Source organism: Triticum aestivum, chromosome 7A (genome assembly GCF_018294505.1).
Source record: "Triticum aestivum cultivar Chinese Spring chromosome 7A, IWGSC CS RefSeq v2.1, whole genome shotgun sequence".
Taxonomy (NCBI): Eukaryota; Viridiplantae; Streptophyta; class Magnoliopsida; order Poales; family Poaceae; genus Triticum; species Triticum aestivum.
The window spans coordinates 77,459,128-77,482,022 of NC_057812.1; positions in this window are offsets into that span (position 1 = coordinate 77,459,128).

Consider the following 22,895-nt stretch of genomic DNA (forward strand, 5'->3'; position numbering starts at 1 on the left):
CCCCTCCTCCGTATATAAAGGGGGGATGAGGAGGGGGCCTGCCAAGAGGAGGAGGCGCCCCAAGGGGGGCAATCCTACTCCAAGTAGGTTTTGCCCCCCTTTCCTATTTCAACTAGGAGAAGGGGGAAGGAGGAGGTGGAGAGAAGGAAGGAGAAGGGGGGCCGCCGCCCCCTTCCCTTTCCCAATTCGGATTGGGGCAAGGGGGGCCGCGCGCCACCTCCTGCTGCCTCTCCTCTCCCACCACTTTGGGCCCACGAGGCCCAATAACCCCCCGGGGGGTTCCGGTATGTTGGGGAACGTAGCAGAAATTCAAAATTTTCTACGCATCACCAAGATCAATCTATGGAGTAATCTAGCAACAAAGGGAAGGAGAGTGCATCTACATACCCTTGTAGATCGCTAAGCGGAAGCGTTCAAGTGAACGGGGTTGATGGAGTCGTACTCGTCCTGATCCAAATCACCGATGATCCTAGTGCCGAACGGACGGCACCTCCGTGTTCAACACACGTACAGTCCGGTGATGTCTCCTACTCCTTGATCCAGCAAGGGGAGAAGGAGAGGTTGGGAAGACTCCATCCAGCAGCAGCACGACGGCGTGGTGGTGGAGGAGGATCGCGGGACTCCAGTAGGGCTTCGCCAAGCACTACGAGAGACGAGGAGGAAGAGAGGTAGGGCTGCGCCAAGAGGGAGAGGATCTCGTGTGTCTTGCAGCCTCCAATACCTCAAGTATATATATGGGAAGGGAAGGGGCTGCGCCCCCACCTAGGGTTCCCTCCCTAGGGGTGGCGGCAGCCCCCAGATCCCACCTGGGTGGCGGCCACAAGGGGGAGAGGGGGAGGCGCACCTGGGGTGGGCCTTAGGGCCCATCTGCCCTAGGGTTTGCCCCCTTCCCCTCTTGGAGGCGCCCCAGCCCACCTAGGGGCTGGTCCCTTCCCACTATTGGCCCATGTAGGCCTCCGGGGCTGGTGGCCCCACCTGGTGGACCCCCGGACCCCTCCGGTGGTCCCGGTACACTACCGGTGATGCCTAGAACACTTCCGGTGGCCAAAACCATACTTCCTATATATCAATCTCTACCTCCGGACCATTCCGGAACTCCTCGTGACGTCCGGGATCTCATCCGGGACTCCGAACAACATTCGATAACCGCGTACATACTTTCCTATAACCCTAGCATCATCGAACCTTAAGTGTGTAGACCCTACGGGTTCGGGAAACATGTAGACATGACCGAGACACCTCTCCGGTCAATAACCAACAGCGGGATCTGGATACCCATGTTGGCTCCCACATGCTCCACAATGATCTCATCGGATGAACCACGATGTCAAGGACTTAATCAATCCCGTATACAATTCCCTTTGTCTAGCGGTATGATACTTGCCCGAGATTCGATCGTCAGTATCCCGATACCTTGTTCAATCTCGTTATCGGCAAGTCTCTTTACTCGTTCCGTAACACATCATCCCGTGATCAACTCCTTGATCACATTATGCACATTATGATGATGTCCTACCGAGTGGGCCCAGAGATACCTCTCCGTTTACATGGAGTGACAAATCCCAGTCTCGATTCGTGCCAACCCAACAGACACTTTCGGAGATACCTGTAGTGTACCTTTATAGCCACCCAGTTACGTTGTGACGTTTGGCACACCCAAAGCACTCCTACGGTATCCGGGAGTTGCACAATCTCATGGTCTAAGGAAATGATACTTGACATTAGAAAAGCTTCAGCATACGAACTACATGATCTTGTGCTAGGCTTAGGATTGGGTCTTGTCCATCACATCATTCTCCTAATGATGTGATCCCGTTATCAATGACATCCAATGTCCATGGTTAGGAAACCGTAACCATCTATTGATCAACGAGCTAGTCAACTAGAGGCTTACTAGGGACATGGTGTTGTCTATGTATCCACACATGTATCTGAGTTTCCTATCAATACAATTCTAGCACGGATAATAAACGATTATCATGAACAAGGAAATATAATAATAACCAATTTATTATTGCCTCTAGGGCATATTTCCAACAGTCTCCCACTTGCACCAGAGTCAATAATCCAGTTCACATCGATATGTGATTAACACTCAAGGTCACATCCCCATGTGACTAACACCCAAGAGTTCTGGGTTTGATCATGTTATGCTTGTGAGAGAGGTTTCAGTCAACGGGTCTGCAGCATTCAGATCCGTATGTACTTCACAAATTTCTATGTCATCTTGTAGATGCAACTACTACGCTACATTTGGAGCCATTTCAAATAACTGTTCTACTTGGAGCTATTCTAAATTGTTGCTCCATTATACATATCCGGTATCTCTACTCAGAGCTATCCGGATAGGTGTTAAGCTTGCATCGACGTAACTCTTTACGTCGAACTCTTTATCACCTCCATAACCGAGGAACATATCCTTATTCCTCTAAGGATAATTTAGACCGCTATCTGGTGATCTACTCCTAGATCACCTTTGTACCCTCTTGCCAAATATGTGGCAAGGCACACATCAGGTGTGGTACTCAGCATCACATACCGTATGGAGCCTATGACAAAAGCATAGGGGATGACCTTCGTCCTTCCTCTTTCTTCTGCCGTGGTCGAGCTTTAAGTCTTAACTTCATACCTTACAACTCAGGCAAGAACTCCTTCTTTGACTGATCCATCTTGAACACCTTCAAGAACATGTCAAGGTATGTGCTCATTTGAAAGTACCATTAAGCGTTTTGATCTATCCTTATCGATCTTGATGCTCAATGTTCAAGTAGCTTAATCCAGGATTTCCATTGAAAAACACTTTCCAAATAACCCTATATTCTTTCCAGAAATTCTACGTCATTTCTGATCAACAATATGTCAACAACATATACTCATTAGAAATTCTATAGTGCTCCCACTCACTTCTTTGGAAATACAAGTTTCTCATAAACTTTGTATACACCCAAAAACTTTGATCATCTCATCAAAGCATACATTCCAACTCCTAGATGCTTACTCCAGTCCTTAGAAGGATTGCTGGAGCTTTGCATACTTGTTAGCATCTTTCAGGATTGACAAAACCTTCCGGTTGTATCACATACAACCTTTCCTCAAAAAAATCATCGAGGAAACAATGTTTTGACATCCTATCTGCAAGATTTCATAAATAATGCAGTAATCGCTAATATAATTCCAACAGACTCTTAGCATCGCTACGAGTGAGAAAGTCTCATCATAGTCAACTCCTTGAACTTGTCGGAAAACATCTTAACGACAAGTCGAGCTTTCTTAATGGTGATACATACCATCATTGTCCGTCTTCCTTTTAAAGATCCATATGTACCTAACAGCCTTACGACCATCAAGTAGTTCTTCCAAAGTCTACACTTTATTTTCATATATGGATCCTCTCTCAGATTATATGGCCTCGAGCCATTTTGGAATCTAGGCCCACCATCGCTTCTCCATAGCTTGTAGGTTCATTGTTGTCTAGCAACATGACTTCCAAGACATGATTACGTACCATTCTGAAGTAGTACGCATCCTTGTCATCCCACGAGGTTTGGTAGTGACTTGATCTGAAGTTTCATGATCACTATCATAAGCTTCCACTTCAATTGGTGTAGGTGCCGCAGGAACAACTCCCTGTGCCCTGCCACACACTAGTTGAAGAGACGGTTCAATAACCTCATCAAGTCTCCACCATCCTCCCACTCAATTCTTTCGAGAGAAACATTTCCTCGGGAAAGGACCCGATTCTAGAAACAATCCCTTATTGCTTTCGGATCTGAGACAGGAGGTACACCCAACTGTTTTGGGTGTCCTATGAAGATGCATTTTTCCGCTTTGGGTTCGAGCTTGTCAGCCTGAAACTTTTCACATAAGCGTTGCAGCCCCAAACCTTTTAACAAATGACAGCTTAGGTTTCTCTAAACCATAGTTCATACGGTGTCATCTCATTGGAATTACGTGGTGCCCTATTTAAAGTGAATGTGGTTGTCTCTAATGCCTAACCCATAAACTATTCTGGTAATTCGATAAGAGACATCATGGTATGCATCATATCCAATAGGGTACAGTTATGATGTTCGGACACACCATCATACTATGGTGTTTCAGGCTGTATTAGTTGTGAAAGAATTTCCACAATGTCTTAATTCTGTGCCAAACTCGTAATTCAGATATTCATCTCTATGATCATATCATAGATATTTTATCCTCTTGTCACGACGATCTCTCACCTTCACCCTGAAATTACTTGAACCTTTCAATAATTCAGACTCGTGATTCATCAAGTAAATATACTCAACATCTACTCAAATCATCTGTGAAGTAAGAACATAACGATATCCATTACACGCCTCAGCACTCATTGGACTGCACACATCAAAATGTATTACTTCCAACAAGTTGCTTTCTAGTTCCATTTTACTGAAAACGAGGCTTTCAGTCATCTTGCCCATGTGGTATGATTTGCATGTCTCAAGTGATTCAAAATCAAGTGAGTCCAAACGGTCCATTTTCATGGAGTTTCTTCATGCATATACACCAATAGACATGGTTCACATGTCTCAAACTTTTCAAAAACGACTGAGCCCAAAGATCCATCAACATGCGTTTTATACCGATATGACTTACGTGGCAGTGCCACAAGTAGGTGGTACTATCATTACTATCTTATATCTTTTGGCATGAACATGTGTATCACTACGATCGAGATTCAATAAACCATTCGTTTTAGGTGCAAGACCATTGAAGGTATTATTCAAATAAACAGAGTAACCATTATTCTCCTTAAATGAATAACCGTATTGCGATAGACATAATCCAATCATGTCTACGCTTAACACAAACACCAATCTCGATGGTAGAGGGAGCGTGCAATGCTTGATCACATCAAGCTTGGGAAAAACTTCCAACACATATCGCCAGCTCACCTTTAGCTAGTCGCTGTTTACTCCGCAGCCTTTTATTTCGAGTTTACTAACACTTAGCAACCAAACCGGTATCTAATACCATGGTGCTACTAGGAGTACTAGTAAGGTACACATTAACATAATGTATATCCAATATACTTCTATCGACCTTGCCAGCCTTCTCATCTACCAAGTATCTAGGGTAATTCTGCTCCAGTGGCTGTTCCCCTTATTACAGAAGCACTTAGTCTCGGGTTTGGGTTCAACCTTGGGTTTCTTCACTAGAGCAGCGGCTGATTTGCCGTTTCATGAAGTATCCCTTCTTGCCCTTTCCCTTCTTGAAACTAGTGGTTTCACCAACCATCAACAATTGATGCTCCTTCTTGATTTCTACTTTTGTGGTGTCAAACATCGCGAATATCTCAAGGATCATCATATATGTCCCTGATATATTATAGTTCATCACGAAGCTCTAGCAGCTTGGTGGTAATGCGTTCGGAGAAACATCACTATCTCATCTGGAAGATCAACTCCCACTCGATTCAAATGATTGTTGTACTCAGATAATCTGAGCACAAGGTCAACAATTGAGCTTTTCTCCCTTAGTTTGCAGGCTAAGAAAATCGTCAGAGGTCTTATACCTCTTGACGTGGGCACGAGCCTGAAATCCCAATTTCAGCCCTCGAAACATCTCATATGTTTCGCGACATTTCAAAAACGTCTTCGGTGCCTCAACTCTAAACCGTTTAACTGAACTATCACGTAGTTATCAAAATGTGTATGTCAGATGTTCGCAACATCCACAGACGACGTTCGAGGTTCAGCACACTGAGTGGTGCATTAAGGACACAAGCCTTCTATGAAGCAATGAGGACAATCCTCAGTTTACGGACCTAGTCCGCATAATTGCTACTATCAACTTTCAACTAAATTTTCTCCAGGAACATATCTAAACAGTAGAACTGAAGCGCGAGCCACGACATAATTTGCGAAGACCTTTTGACTATGTTTAGGATAATTAAGTTCATCTTATGAACTCCCACTCAGATAGACATCCCTCTAGTCATCTAAGTGATTACATGATCCGAGTCAACTAGGCCGTGTCCGATCATCACGTGAGACGGACTAGTCAACATCGGTGAACATCTTCATGTTGATCGTATCTTCTATACGACTCATGTTCGATCTTTCGGTCTTCTGTGTTCCGAGGACATGTCTATATATGCTAGGCTCGTCAAGTCAACCTAAGTGTTTGCATGTGTAAATCTGTCTTACACCCGTTGTATGTGAACATTGGAATCTATCACACCCGATCATCACGTGGTGCTTCGAAACAACAAACTGTCGCAACGGTGCATAGTTAGGGGGAACAATTTCTTGAAATTATTATGAGGGATCATCTTATTTACTACCGTCGTTCTAAGTAAACAAGATGCAAAAACATGATAAACATCACATGCAATCAAATAATAGTGACATGATATGGCCAATATCATATAGCTCCTTTGATCTCCATCTTGGGGCTCCATGATCATCTTGTCACCGGCATGACACCATGATCTCCATCATCATGATCTCCATCATCGTGTATCCATGAAGTTGCTCGCCAACTATTACTTCTACTACTATGGCTAACACGTTTAGCAATAAAGTAAAGTAATTTACATGGCATTTCTCAGTGACACGCAGGTCATACAAAAAATAAAGACAACTCCTATGGCTCCTACCGGTTGTCATACTCATCGACATGCAAGTCGTGATTCCTATTACAAGAACATGATCTCATACATCACATATATATCATTCATCACATCCTTTGGCCATATCACATCACAAAACACTTGCTGCAAAAACAAGTTAGACGTCCTCTAATTGTTGTTGCAAGTTTTTACATGGCTGCTATAGGTTTCTAGCAAGAACGTTTCTTACCTACGCCAAAACCACAACGTGAATTGCCAATTTCTATTTACCCTTCATAAGGACCCTGTTCATCGAATCCGATCCGACTAAAGTGGGAGAGACAGACACCCGCCAGCCACCTTATGCAACTAGTGCATGTCAGTCGGTGGAACCGGTCTCACGTAAGCGTACATGTAAGGTTGGTCCGGGCCGCTTCATCCCACGATGCCGCCGAATCAAGATAAGACTAGTAACGGCAAGATAATTGACAATATCGACACCCACAACTACTTTGTGTTCTACTCGTGCACAGTAACTACGCATAGACCTAGCTCATGATGCCACTGTTGGGGAACGTAGCAGAAATTCAAAATTTTCTATGCATCACCAAGATCAATCTATGGAGTAATCTAGCAACGAAGGGAAGGAGAGTGCATCTACATACCCTTGTAGATCGCTAAGCGGAAGCATTCAAGTGAACGGGGTTGATGGAGTCGTACTCATCGTGATCCAAATCACTGATGATCCTAGCGCCGAACGGACGGCACCTCAGTGTTCAACACACGTACAGCCCGATGATGTCTCCTACGCCTTGATCCAGCAAGGGGAGAAGGAGAGGTTGAGAAGACTCCATCCAGCAGCAGAACGACGGCGTTGTGGTGGTGGAGGAGCGCGGGACTCCAGCAGGGCTTCGCCAAGCACTACGAGAGACGAGGAGGAAGAGAGGTAGGGCTGCGCCAAGAGGGAGAGGATCTCGTGTGTCTTGCAGCCTCCAATACCTCAAGTATATATAGGGGAAGGGAAGGGGCTGCACCCCCACCTAGGGTTCCCTCCCTAGGGGTGGCGGCAGCCCCCAAATCCCATCTGGGTGGCGGCCACAAGGGGGAGAGGGGGAGGCGCACCTGGGGTGGGCCTTAGGGCCCATCTGCCCTAGGGTTTGCCCCCTTCCCCTCTTGGAGGCGCCTTGGGCCTTGGTGGGAGGCGCCCCATCCCACCTAGGGGCTGGTCGCTTCCCACTATTGGCCCATGTAGGCCTCCGGGGCTGGTGGCCCCACCTGGTGGACCCCCGGACCCCTCCGGTGGTCCCAGTACACTACCGGTTATGCCCGGAACACTTCCGGTGGCCAAACCCATACTTCCTATATATCAATCTTTACCTCCGGACCATTCCGGAACTCCTCGTGACGTCCGGGATCTCATCCGGGACTCCGAACAACATTCGGTAACCGTGTACATACTTTCCCTATAACCCTAGCGTCATCGAACCTTAAGTGTGTAGACCCTACGGGTTCGGGAAACATGTAGACATGACCGAGACACCTCTCCGTTCAATAACCAACAACGGGATCTGGATACCCATGTTGGCTCCCACATGCTCCACGATGATCTCATCGTATGAACCACGATGTCAAGGACTTAATCAATCCCGTATACAATTCCCTTTGTCTAGCGGTACGATACTTGCCCGAGATTCGATCGTCAGTATCCCGATACCTTGTTCAATCTCGTTATCGGCAAGTCTCTTTACTCGTTCCGTAACACATCATCCCGTGATCAACTCCTTGATCACATTGTGCACATTATGATGATGTCCTACCGAGTGGGCCCAGAGATACCTCTCCGTTTACACAGAGTGACAAATCCCAGTCTCGATTCGTGCCAACCCAACACACTTTCGGAGATACTTGTAGTGTACCTTTATAGCCACCCAGTTACGTTGTGACGTTTGGCACACCCGAAGAACTCCTACGGTATTCGGGAGTTGCACAATCTCATGGTCTAAGGAAATGATACTTGACATTAGAAAAGCTTCAGCATACGAACTACATGATCTTGTGCTAGGCTTAGGATTGGGTCTTGTCCATCACATCATTCTCCTAATGATGTGATCCCGTTATCAATGACATCCAATGTCCATGGTTAGGAAACCGTAACCATCTATTGATCAACGAGCTAGTCAACTAGAGGCTTACTAGGGACATGGTGTTGTCTATGTATCCACACATGTATCTGAGTTTCCTATCAATACAATTCTAGCATGGATAATAAATGATTATCATGAACAAGGAAATATAATAATAACCAATTTATTATTGCCTCTAGGGCATATTTCCAACACGGTAACCCCCCGGTACTCCGGTATATATCCAATAACCCCCGGAACCATTCCGGTGTCCGAATATAGTCGTCCAATATATAAATCTTCATGTCTCGACCATTTCGAGACTCCTCGTCATGTCCGTGATCACATCCGGGACTCCGAAATACCTTCGATACGTCAAAACACATAAACTCATAATATAACCGTCATCGAACTTTAAGTGTGCGGACCCTACGGGTTCGAGAACTATGTAGAAATGACCGAGACACGTCTCCGGTTAATAACCAATAGCGGAACCTGGATGTTCATATTGGCTCCTACTTATTCTACGAAGATGTTTATCGGTCAAACCGCATAACAACATACGTTGTTCCCTTTGTCATCGGTATGTTACTTGCCCGAGATTCGACCGTCGGTATCTCAATACCTAGTTCAATATCGTTACCGGCAAGTCTCTTTACTCGTTCCGTAATACATCATCCCGCAACTAACTCATTAGTTGCAATGCTTGCAAGGCTCTAAGTGATGTGTATTAACGAGTGGGCCCAGAGATACCTCTCCGACAATCGGAGTGACAAATGCTAATCTCGAAATACGCCAACCCAACAAGTACCTTTGGAGACACCTGTAGAGCACCTTTATAATCACCCAGTTACATTGTGATGTTTGGTAGCACACAAAGTGTTCCTCCGGTAAACGGGAGTTGCATAATCTCATAATCACAGGAACATGTATAAGTCATGAAGAAAGCAATAGCAACAAACTAAACGATCAAGTGCTAAGCTAATGGAATGGGTCAAGTAAATCACATCATTTTCCTAATGATGTGATCCCGTTAATCAAATGACAACTCTTTGTCCATGGTTAGGAAACATAACCATCTTTGATTCAACGAGCTAGTCAAGTAGAGGCATACTAGTGACACTCTGTTTTGTCTATGTATTCACACATGTATCATGTTTCCAGTTAATACAATTCTAGCATGAATAATAAACATTTATCATGATATAAGCAAATTAATAATAACTTTATTATTGCCTCTAGGGCATATTTCCTTTAGTCTCCCACTTGCAATAGAGTCAATAATCTAGATTACACAGTAATGATTCTAACACCCATGGAGCCTTGGTGCTGATCATGTTTTGCTCGTGGAAGAGGGTTAGTCAACGGGCCTGCAACATTCAGATCCGTATGTATCTTGCAAATCTCTATGTCTCCCACCTGGACTTGATCCCGGATGGAGTTGAAGCGTCTCTTGATGTGCTTGGTTCTCTTGTGAAATCTGGATTCCTTTGCTAAAGCAATTGCACCAGTATTGTCACAAAAGATTTTCATTGGACCCGATGCACTAGGTATGACACCTAGATCGGATATGAACTCCTTCATCCAGACTCCTTCATTTGCTACTTCCGAAGCAGCTATGTACTCTGCTTCACATGTAGATCCCGCTACGACGCTTTGTTTAGAACTGCACGAACTGACAGCTCCACCGTTTAATAAAAACATGTATCCGGTTTGCGATTTAGAATCGTCCGGATCAGTGTCAAAGCTTGCATCGACTAACCATTTACGATGAGCTATTTTTCACCTCCATAAACGAGAAACATATCCTTCGTCCTTTTCAGGTATTTCAGGATGTTCTTGACCGTTGTCCATTGATCCACTCCTGGATTACTTTGGTACCTCCCTGCTAAACTAATAGCAAGGCACACATCAGGTCTGGTACACAACATTGCATACATGATAGAGCCTATGGTTGAAGCATAGGGAACATCTTTCATTTTCTCTCTATCTTCTGCAGTGGTCAGGCATTGAGTCTTACTCAACTTCACACCTTGTAACACAGGCAAGAACCCTTTCTTTGCTTGATCCATTTTGAACTTCTTCAAAACTTTGTCAAGGTATGTGCTTTGTGAAAGTCCAATTAAGCGTCTCGATCTATCTCTATAGATCTTGATGCCCAATATATAAGCAGCTTCACCGAGGTCTTTCATTGAAAAACTCTTATTCAAATATCCTTTTATGCTATCCAGAAATTCTATATCATTTCCAATCAACAATATGTCATCCACATATAATATCAGAAATGCTACAGAGCTCCCACTCACTTTCTTGTAAATACAGGCTTCTCCAAAAGTCTGTATAAAACCATATGCTTTGAGCACACTATCAAAACATTTATTCCAACTCCGAGAGGCTTGCACCAGTCCATAAATGGATCACTGGAGCTTGCACACTTTGTTAGCTCCCTTTGGATTGACAAAACCTTCCGGTTGCATCATATACAACTCTTCTTCCAGGAATCCATTCAGGAATGCAGTTTTGACATCCATTTGCCAAATTTCATAATCATAAAATGCAGCAATTGCTAACATGCTTTGGACAGACTTAAGCATCTCTACGGGTGAGAAAGTCTCATCATAGTCAATCCCTTGAACTTGTCGAAAACCTTTTGCAACAAGTCGAGCTTTATAGACAGTAACATTACCGTCAGCGTCAGTCTTCTTCTTGAAGTTCCACTTATTTTCAATGGCTTGCCGATCATCGGGCAAGTCAACCAAAGTCCGCACTTTGTTCTCATACATGGATCCCATCTCAGATTTCATTGCCTCAAGCCATTTTGCGGAATCTAGGCTCACCATCGCTTCTTCATAGTTCATAGGTTCGTCATGGTCTAGCAACATAACCTCCAGAACAGGATTACCGTACCACTCTGGTGCGGATCTCACTCTGGTTGACCTATGAGGTTCAGTAACAACTTGATCTGAAGTTTCATGATCATCATCATTAACTTCCTCACTAATTGGTGTAGGTGTCACATGAACCTGTTTCTGTGATGAACTACTTTCCAATAAGGGAGCAGGTACAGTTACCTCATCAAGTTCTACTTTCCTCCCACTCACTTCTTTCGAGAGAAACTCCTTCTCTAGAAAGGATCCAAATTTAGCAACAAACGTTTTGCCTTCATATCTGTGATAGAAGGTGTACCCAACATTTTCCTTTGGGTATCCTATGAAGACACATTTCTCCAATTTGGGTTCGAGCTTATCAGGTTGAAGTTTTTTCACATAAGCATCGCAGCCCCAAACTTTAAGAAACGACAACTTTGGTTTCTTGCCAAACCACAATTCATAAGGCGTCGTCTCAACGGATTTCAATGGTGCCCTATTTAACGTGAATGCAGCCGTCTCTAAAGCACAACCCCAAAATGATAGCGGTAAATCAGTAAGAGACATCATAGATCGCACCATATCTAGTAAAGTACGATTACGACGTTCAGACACACCATTATGCTGTGGTGTTCCGGGTGGCGTGAGTTGCGAAACTATTCCGCATTGTTTCAAATGAAGACCAAACTCGTAACTCAAATATTCTCCTCCACGATCAGATCATAGAAACTTTATTTTCTTGTTATGGTGATTTTCAACTTCAATCTGAAATTCTTTGAACTTTTCAAATGTTTCAGATTTATGTTTCATTAAGTAGATATACCCATCTCCGCTTAAATCATCTATGAAGGTTAGAAAATAACGATACCCGCCGCGAGCCTCAACATGCATCGGACCACATACATCTGTATGTATGATTTCCAACAAATTTGTTGCTCGCTCCATAGTTCCAAATAACGGTGTTTTAGTCATCTTGCCCATGAGGCACGGTTCGTAAGTACCAAGTGATTCATAATCAAGTGGTTCCAAAAGTCCATCAGTATGGAGTTTCTTCATGCGCTTTACACCAATATGACCTAAACGGTAGTGCCGCAAATAATTGCACTATCATTATCAACTCTGCATCTTTTGGCTTCAATATTATGAATATGTGTATTACTACTATCGAGATTCAGTAAGAATAGACCACTCTTCAAGGGTGCATGACCATAAAATATATTACTCATATAAATAGAACAACCATTATTCTCTAATTTAAATGAATAACCGTCTCACATCAAACAAGATCCAGATATAATGTTCATTTCAACGCTGGCACCAAATAACAATTACTCAGGTCTAAAACTAATCCCGAAGGTAGATGTAGAAGTAGTGTGCTGACTGCGATCACATCGACTTTGGAACCATTTCCCACGCGCATCGTCATCTCGTCCTTAGACAATCTTCGCTTAATCCGTACTCCCTGTTTTGAGTTGCAAATATTAGCAACAGAACTAGTATCAAATACCCATGTGCTATTGTGAGCATTAGTAAGGTACACATCAATAACATGTATATCACATATACCTTTGTTCACCTTGCCATCCTTCTTATCCGCCAAATACTTGGGGAAGTTCCGCTTCCAGTGACCAGTCTGTTTGCAGTAGAAGCACTCAGTTTCAGGCTTAGGATTAGACTTGGATTTCTTCTCTTCAGCAACAACTTGTTTTCCGTTCTTCTTGAAGTTCCCCTTCTTCTTCCCTTTACCCTTTTTCTTGAAACTAGTGGTCTTGTTGACCATCAACACTTGATGCTCCTTTTTGATTTCTACCTCCGCATCCTTTAGCATTGCAAAGAGCTCAGGAATTGTCTTATCCATCCCTTGCATATTATAGTTCATCACGAAGCTTTTGTAGCTTGGTGGCAGTGATTGAAGAACTCTGTCAATGACACTATCAATAGGAAGTTAACTCCCAGTTGAGTCAAGTGATTATGATACCCAGACATTTTGAGTATATGTTCACTGATAGAACTATTCTCCTCCATCTTGCAGCTATAGAACTTATTGGAGACTTCATATCTCTCAATCTAGGCATTTGCTTGAAATATTAACTTTAACTCCTGGAACATATCATATGCTCCATGATGTTCAAAACGTCGTTGAAGTCCCGGTTCTAAGCCGTAAAGCATGGCTCACTGAACTATTGAGTAGTCATCAGCTTTACTCTGCCAAACGTTCTTAACGTTGTCAGCAGCATCTGCAGCAGGCCTGGCACCCAGCGGTGCTTCCAGGACGTAATTCTTCTGTGCAGCAATGAGGATAATCCTCAAGTTACGGACCCAGCCCGTGTAATTGCTACCATCATCTTTCAACTTTGCTTTCTCAAGGAACGCATTAAAATTCAACGGAACAACAACACGAGCCATCTATCTACAATTAACATAGACAAGCAAAAACTATCAGGTACTAAGTTCATGATAAATTTAAGTTCAATTAATCATATTACTTAAGAACTCCCACTTAGATAGACATCCTTATAATCCTCTAAGTGATCATGTGATCCAAATCAACTAAACCATGTCCTATCATCAGGTGAGATGGAGTAGTTTCAATGGTGAACATCACTATGTTGATCATATCTACTATATGATTCACGCTCGACCTTTCGGTCTCAGTGCTTCGAGGCCATATATGCATATGCTAGGCTCTTCAAGTTTAACCTGAGTATTCCGTGTGTGCAACTGTTTTGCACCCGTTGTATTTGAAAGTAGAGCCTATCACACCCGATCATCGCGTGGTGTCTCAGCACGAAGAACTTTCGCAACGGTGCATACTCAGGAAATTCACTTATACCTTGATAATTTAGTGAGAGATCATCTTATAATGCTACCGTCAATCAAAGCAAGATAAGATGCATAAAAGATAAACATCACATGCAATCAATATAAGTGATATGATATGGCCATCATCATCTTGTGCTTGTGATCTTCATCTCCGAAGCACCGCCATGATCACCATTGTCACCAGCGCGACACTTTGATCTCCATCATAGCATCGTTGTCGTCTCGCCAACTTATGCTTCTACGACTATCGCTACCGCTTAGTGATAAAGTAAAGCATTACAGGGTGTTTGCATTGCATACAATAAAGCGACAACCATATGGCTCCTGCCAGTTGCCGATAACTCGGCTACAAAACATGATCATCTCATAAAATAAAATATAGCATCATGGCTTGACCATATCACATCACAACATGCCCTGCAAAAACAAGTTAGACGTCCTCTACTTTGTTGTTGCAAGTTATACGTGGCTGATACGGGCTGAGCAAGAACCGTTCTTACCTACGCATCAAAACCACAATGATAGTTCGTCAAGTTAGTGCCGTTTTACCAGGCGTAGCCACACTAGGTTCAACTAAAGTTGGAGAAACTGACACCCGCCAACCACCTGTGTGCAAAGCACGTCAGCAGAACTAGTCTCACGTAAGCGTATGCGTAATGTCGGTCCGGGTCGCTTCATCCAACAATACCGCCGAACCAAAGTATGACATGCTGGTAAGTAGTATGACTTGTATCGCCCACAACTCACTTGTGTTCTACTCGTGCATATAACATCAACGCATAAAACCTGGCTCGGATGCCACTGTTGGGGAACGTAGTAATTTCAAAAAAATTCTACGCACACGCAAGATCATGGTGATGCATAGCAACAAGAGGGGAGAGTGTGTCCACATACCCTTGTAGACCGAAAGCGGAAGCGTTAGCACAACGTGGTTGATGTAGTCGTATGTCTTCACGATCCGACCGATCAAGCACCGAACACACGACACCTCCTGAAAGGATCGATATGGTTGACTGATACGTCTCCAACATATCTATAATTTTTGATTGTTCCATGCTATTATATTATCAACCTTGGATGTTTTATATGCATTTATATGCGATTTTATATGATTTTTGGGACTAAACTATTAACCTAGAGCCCAGTGCCAGTTTCTGTTTTTTCCTTGTTTTAGAGTATCGCAGAAAAGGAAAATCAAACGGAGTCCAATTGACCTGAAACTTCACGAACTTATTTTTGGAACGGAAGCAACCTGATAGACTTGGAGTGCACGTCAAGAAAGAAACGAGGGAGCCACAAGGTAGGGGGGCGCGCCCACCCCCCTAGGGCGCGCCCTCCACCCTCGTGGGCCCCTTGTGGCTCCCATAACGTACTTCTTCCTCCTATATATCTCCATATACCCTAAAAACTTCGGGGAGCATAATAGATCGGGAGTTCCACCAACAGAAGCCTCCGTAGCCACCGAAAGCCAATCTAGACCCGTTCCGGCACCCTGCCGTAGGGGGCAATCCCTCTCCGGTGGCCATCTTCATCATCCCGGTGCTCTCCATGACGAGGAGGGAGTAGTTCTCCCTCGGGGTTGAGGGTATGTACCAGTAGCTATGTGTTTGATCTCTCTCTCTCTCGTGTTCTTGAGGTGATATGATCTTCATGTATCGCGAGCTTTGCTATTATAGTTGGATCCTATGATGTTTCTCCCCCTCTACTCTCTTGTAATGGATTGAGTTTCCCCTTTGAAGTTATCTTATCGGATTGAGTCTTTAAAGATTTGAGAACACTTGATGTATGTCTTGTCGTGCGTATCTGTGGTGACAATGGGATACCACGTGATTTACTTGATGTATGTTTTGGTGATCAACTTGCGGGTTCTGCCCATGAACCTATGCATAGGGGTTGGCACATGTTTTCGTCGTGATTCTCCGGTATAAACTTTGGGGCACTCTTTGAGGTTCTATGTGTTGGTTGAATAGATGAATCTGAGATTGTGTGATGCATATCGTATAATCATACCCACGGATACTTGAGGTGACATTGGAGTATCTAGGTGACATTAGGGTTTTGGTTTATTTGTGTCTTAAGGTGTTATTCTAGTATGAACTCTAGGGCTGTTTGTCACACTTATAGGAATAGCCCAACGGATTGATTGGAAAGAATAACTTTGAGGTGGTTTCATACCCTACCATAATCTCTTCATTCGTTCTCCGCTATTAGTGACTTTGGAGTGACTCTTTGTTGCATGTTGAGGGATAGCTATATGATCCAATTATGTTATTATTGTTGAGAGGACTTGCACTAGTGAAAGTATGAACCCTAGGCCTTGTTTCCTAGCATTGCAATATCGTTTGTGCTCACTTTTATCATTGGTTACCTTGCTATTTTTATATTTTCAGATTACAAAAACCTTTATCTACCATAAATATACTACTTGTATCACCATCTCTTCGCCGAGCTAGTGCACCTATACAATTTACCATTGTATTGGATGTGTTGGGGACACAAGAGACTCTTTGTTATTTGGTTGCAGGGTTGCTTGAGAGAGACCATCTTCATCCTACGCCTCCTACGGATTGATAAACCTTAGGTCATACACTTGAGGGAAATTTGCTACTGTCCTACAAACCTCTGCACTTGGAGGCCCAACAACGTCTACAAGAAGAAGGTTGTGTAGTAGACATCAAGCTCTTTTCTGGCGCCGTTGCCAGGGAGGTTATCGCTTGCACGTATATCTTTAGATCTCGCAATCTAGTCTTTTAGTTTCTTGTTTTATCACTAGTTTAGTTTTAAAAGAAAACTACAAAAAAATATGGAATTAAGTTTGTCTCATACGTTTAATATTTTTAATATATTTCATGAGTATGATGGAAAGGAAAATTGTGAAGGAAATATGCCCTAGAGGCAATAATAAAGTTATTATTTATTTCCTTATTTCATGATAAAATTTTATTATTCATGCTAGAACTGTATTAACCGGAAACATAATACATGTGTGAATACATAGACAAACAAAGTGTCACTAGTATGCCTCTACTTGACTAGCTCATTAATCGAAGATGGTTATGTTTCCTAACCATAGACATGTGTTGTCATTTGATTAATGGGATCACATCATTAGGAGAATGATGTGATTGACATGACCCATTCCATTAGCTTAGCACCCGATCGTTTAGTATGTTGCTATTGCTTTCTTCATGACTTATACATGTTCCTATGACTATGAGATTATGCAACTCCCATTTACCGGAGGAACACTTTGTGTGCTACCAAACATCACAAGTAACTGGGTGATTATAAAGGAGCTCTACAGGTGTCTCCAAAGATGAATGTTGGGTTGGCGTATTTCGAGATTAGGATTTGTCACTCCGATTGTCGGAGAGGTATCTCTGGGCCCTCTCGGTAATGCACATCACATAAGCCTTGCAAGCATTACAACTAATGAGTTAGTTGCGAGATGATGTATTACGAAACGAGTAAAGAGACTTGCCGGTAACGAGATTGAACTAGGTATTAAGATACCGACGATCGAATCTCGGGCAAGTAACATACCGATGACAAAGGGAACAACGTATGTTGTTATGCGATCTGACCGATAAAGATCTTCGTAGAATATGTAGGAGCCAATATGAGCATCCAGGTTCCGCTATTGGTTATTGACCGGAGACGTGTCTCGGTCATGTCTACATTGTTCTCGAACCCGTAGGGTCCGCACGCTTAAGGTTTCGATGACAGTTATATTATGAGTTTTGATGTACCGAAGTTAGTTCGGAGTCCCAGATGTGATCACGGACATGACGAGGAGTCTCGAAATGGTCGAGACATAAAGATTGATATATTGGACGGCTATATTCGGACACCGGAAGTGTTCCGGGTGATTTCGAAGAAAACCAGAGAGCCAGAGGGTTACCGGAACCCCCCGGGAGAAGCAATGGGCCATATGGGCCTTAGTGGAGAGAGAGAGAGAGGGGCAGCCAAAGGTGGGTCGCGCGCCTCCTCCCCCCTGGTCCGAATTGGACTAGGAGAGGGGGGGGGGGGGCGCCCCCCTTTCCTTCTCCCTCCCCACTTCTTTCCCCCTCCTAGTAGGAGTCCTACTCCTACTAGGAGGAGGACTCCTCCTTGGCGCGCCATAGGGGCCGGCCGGCCTCCTCCCCTTGATCCTTTATATACGGGGGTAGGGGGCACCCCTAGACACACAAGTTGATCCACGTGATCATATTCTTAGCCGTGTACGGTGCCCCCTTCCACCATAATCCTCGATAATATTGTAGCGGTGCTTAGGCGAAGCCCTGCGGCGGTAGTACATCAAGATCGTCACCACGCCGTCGTGCTAACGGAACTCTTCCCCGACAATTTGCTGGATCGGAGTCCGGGGATCGTCATCGAGCTGAACGTGTGCTAGAACTCGGAGGTGCCGTAGTTTCGGTGCTTGATCGGTCGGGCCGTGAAGACGTACGACTACATCAACCGCGTTGTGCTAACGCTTCCACTGTCGGTCTACAAGGGTATGTAGATCACACTCTCCCCTCTCATTGCTATGCATCACCATGATCTTGCGTGTGCGTAGGAATATTTTTGAAATTACTACGTTCCCCAAAAAATTGTGCCAAAGAAGAATGCATTAAAAATTTTGGCACTAAATATTTGAATGATGAGCACGATTGCAATTTTGTTAGTATGAACTCCTTGAATATCCATGGTACTAATGATGATTGCACTAGTTATGATGAAAATGTCTCCTATAAACATGTCAATTTTTGTGGAGTGCATTGGGTTTGTAAGTACACACCAAATAGGGAAGATAGATATTGCAAGAGGCATAAGTACTTAGAAGCTAAATTGTTGCAAGAAAGGCTAGATGATTGGGCTGAAGATTTAAATTTTCTTGGCCGTACTTGTATACTTTGCAATGAACAGGGTCATTTAGCTATCCGATGCAAATTGTTTCATGATCTAATCGTGTCCAAAAATTGTGATGACTTGATTTCCCTTGCACATTATAATGAACTTAGTTTGCTTATGGCTACGAAGAAATGAAACGTATAACTAAACATCTTCCATAATTTGCCCATTATAAACTTCTTGGTTTTGATCTAGAGGAAATTTATATGTATTATGCGGTGAATTGTATTGAAAATCCTTATATTGCCAATTACATAAAGAAAAGAAAACAAATAGAAGATGAAGAGAATACTAATGAAAGGGAAGAGACTTCCCAGTATCATCTTACAAATAGAAGATGAAGAGAATACTAATGAAAGGGAAGAGACTTCCCAATATCATCTTATTATTTCTTATGATGAATCAGGTAATGAGGAGGAGCCTCCTATTCAACCAATCTCATTAATAAGGAGCTCCAAAAAGAGGATTGAACCCACACATGATGTGGTGAAGAAGAAGAAAAGAAAAAGGAAGAGAGGTAAAAATATATCTCTCCAAAATAATGCTGCTCCTATTACTATTGTGCCTCATGAAAATATAATTGTGGAAGATAATGATACTTCTTATGACCTTGAAAATCTTTTTGGCACTTGCTTGGAAGAATATGATAATTGCTATACTATTGGTGCTATCCATACTATCAATGATGAGAGTGATTATGCTTATGATATGAAAAGGCCCAAGCTTGGGGATGCTATGTTTGATGAAGATGATGTTTTTGAGAATATATTTGCTGCAATCAATGTTTGTCCCAAGCTTGGGGATGCTACGTGTAATGAAGATGATATTTTTAGTCTCCCAAGTTGTGATATGCAAATTTATAATGATGATAACATGCCTCCTACCTATGATGATTATTGTGATTATACTTATGCTATAAAAAGTAGTGATTATATTTATAAAACTTTTCATGATTATGATTACCCCTTTTCTGAACATTACTCTTTTAATGTGGAAACAATTTATAGTATTCGAGTCTCTTATGATACTCCCACTATTCCGAATGAGAAGAATTTTGCTTATGTGGAGAGTAATAAAAATTCTATGCTTATGCATCATGAAGATAATGCGTTAGGTGCTGGTTATGTTGTTGAATTCATTCATGATTCTACTAAAAATTATTATGAGGGGGGAATATATGCTTGTAGGAATTGCAATAATATCAAGTTTCCTCTCTATGTGCTTAAAGTTTTGAAGTTATACTTGTTTTACCTTCCTATGCAAGTTGATTCTTGTTTACATAAGTTGTTTTCTCACAAAATCCCTAAGCATAGGAAGTGGGTTAGACTTAAATGTGCTAGTCATATTCTTCATGATGCTCTCATTATGTTTCAATTCTTATCCTTTATGTGAGCATCATTGAAATCATCATGCCTAGCTAGGGGCGTTAAAAGATAGCGCTTGTTGGGAGGCAACCCAATTTTATTTTTGTTCTTTGCTTTTTGCTCCTGTTTAGCAATAAATAATTTATCTAGCCTCTGTTATGATTGAGTTTTTATGTTTTAATTAGTGTTTGTGCCAAGTAGAACCGTTGGGAAGACTTGGGGAAAGTCTTGTTGATCTTGCTGTAAAAAACAGAAACTTTAGCGCTCACGAGAATTACTGCCATTTTTTATTGGAGACTGATATTTAGTTAATTGTTTTTTAAGATGATTAATATATAAATTCCTCACGTCCAGAAATTTATTTGGGAATTTTATGAGTTCCAGAAGTTTGCGTTAGTTACAGATTACTACAGACTGTTCTGTTTTTGACAGATTCTGTTTTTTCGTGTGTTGTTTGCTTATTTTGATGAATCTATGGCTAGTAAAAGAGTTTATAAACCATAGAGAAGTTGGAATAAAATAGTTTTAACACCAAAGTAAATAAAGAATGATTTCATTACAGTACCTTGAAGTGGTGTTTTGTTTTATTTCGCTAACGGAGCTCATGAGTTTTCTGTTAAGTTTTGTGTTGTGAAGTTTTCAAGTTTTGGGTAAAGATTCGATGGAATATGGAACAAGGAGTGGAAAGAGACTAAGCTTGGGGATTCCCAAGGCACCCCAAGGTAATATTCAAGGACAACCAAAATCCTAAGCTTGGGGATGCCCCGGAAGGCATCCCCTCTTTCGTCTTCGTTCATCGGTAACTTTGCTTGGAGCTATATTTTTATTCACCACATGATATGTGTTTTGCTTGGAGCGTCATTTTATTTTCTTATGTTTTTCCTGCTGTTTGAATAAAATACCAAGATCTGAAATTATTAAATGTTAGAGAGTCTTCACATGGTTGCATAATTATTCGACTACTCATTGATCTTCACTTATATCTTTCGGAGTAGTTTGTCATTTGCTTTAATGCTTCACTTATATCTTTTTAGAGCACAGTGGTGGTTTTATTTTGAAGAAATAATTGATCTCTCATGCCTCACTTATATTATTTTGAGAGTCTTTAGAACAGCATGGTAATTTTCTTTGGTTATGAAATTAGTCCTAATATGATGGGCATCCAAGAGGGATATAATAAAAACTTTCATATAGAGTGCATCGAATACTATGAGAAGTTTGATGCTTGATAATTGTTTTGAGATATGAAAATGGTGATATTAGAGTCATGCTAGTTGAGTAATTGTGAATTTGAGAGATACTTGTGTTAAAGTTTGTGATTCCCGTAGCATGCACGTATGGTGAACCGTTATGTGATGAAGTCGGAGCATGATTTATTTATTGATTGTCTTCCTTCACTACAAAAAAAGACACATCCGTGACATTTTGGGCCGAACGAAATTTTTTTCTGTCATACATATGACACTTCTATGACGGTAATTGTGACAATACCCGGTATCATCATAGATGTGGTGGGCTCCTACTTCTATGACAAAAAATCATGACAGAAAATGGGCTTTTCGTCCTGGGCGGGCCGGAGACGCAGCTGCATGACATTCTTTGGGCCGTCCATGACGGAAAAAACCGTGGTAGAAGCGAGGGCGAGGAAAATTTCGGGGAGTTCTCGGTTATGGTGGGAGGTTGGGGGCCGAGCGATGTGTGTGCGAGGCGTTGGCTCTAACTGAACCCGAGCGAGGCGTTGGGCTCAACTGAACCCGGGCGATTGCACTGCAGGCTACGCGTTACTGAACCCGAGCGATCGATCGATGGCTGTTAACTGAACCCGATCGAGCGATACCTTCGCTACTGCTGCTAACTGAAGCCGATCGATGCTGCCTCTGGATAAACAGTGAGCATTGCGGGGGGGGGGGGGGGGGGTTGGATGAACAGTTCCCGATGGGGGTGGATGAACAGGACCCCGTGGTGTTGCCTCTGGATGAACAGGACCCCGATCGATTGAGCCGGTTGGGGCTGGATGAACAGGACCACATGGAGGGCTGGATGAACAAGACCACCCCGTGGAGGGCTGGATGAACAGTAGACGGTGGAGGGCAGGATGAACAGTAGCCCGTGGAGGGGTGGTTGAACAGGAGCCCATGGAGAGGGCTGGTTGAACAGTAGCCGGTGGAGTAGCGCGCGGTGGAGGCTAGATGAACAGGAGCCCATGGATGAACAATCGCAGGTGGAGGCTGGAGGAGGTCGATGGTGG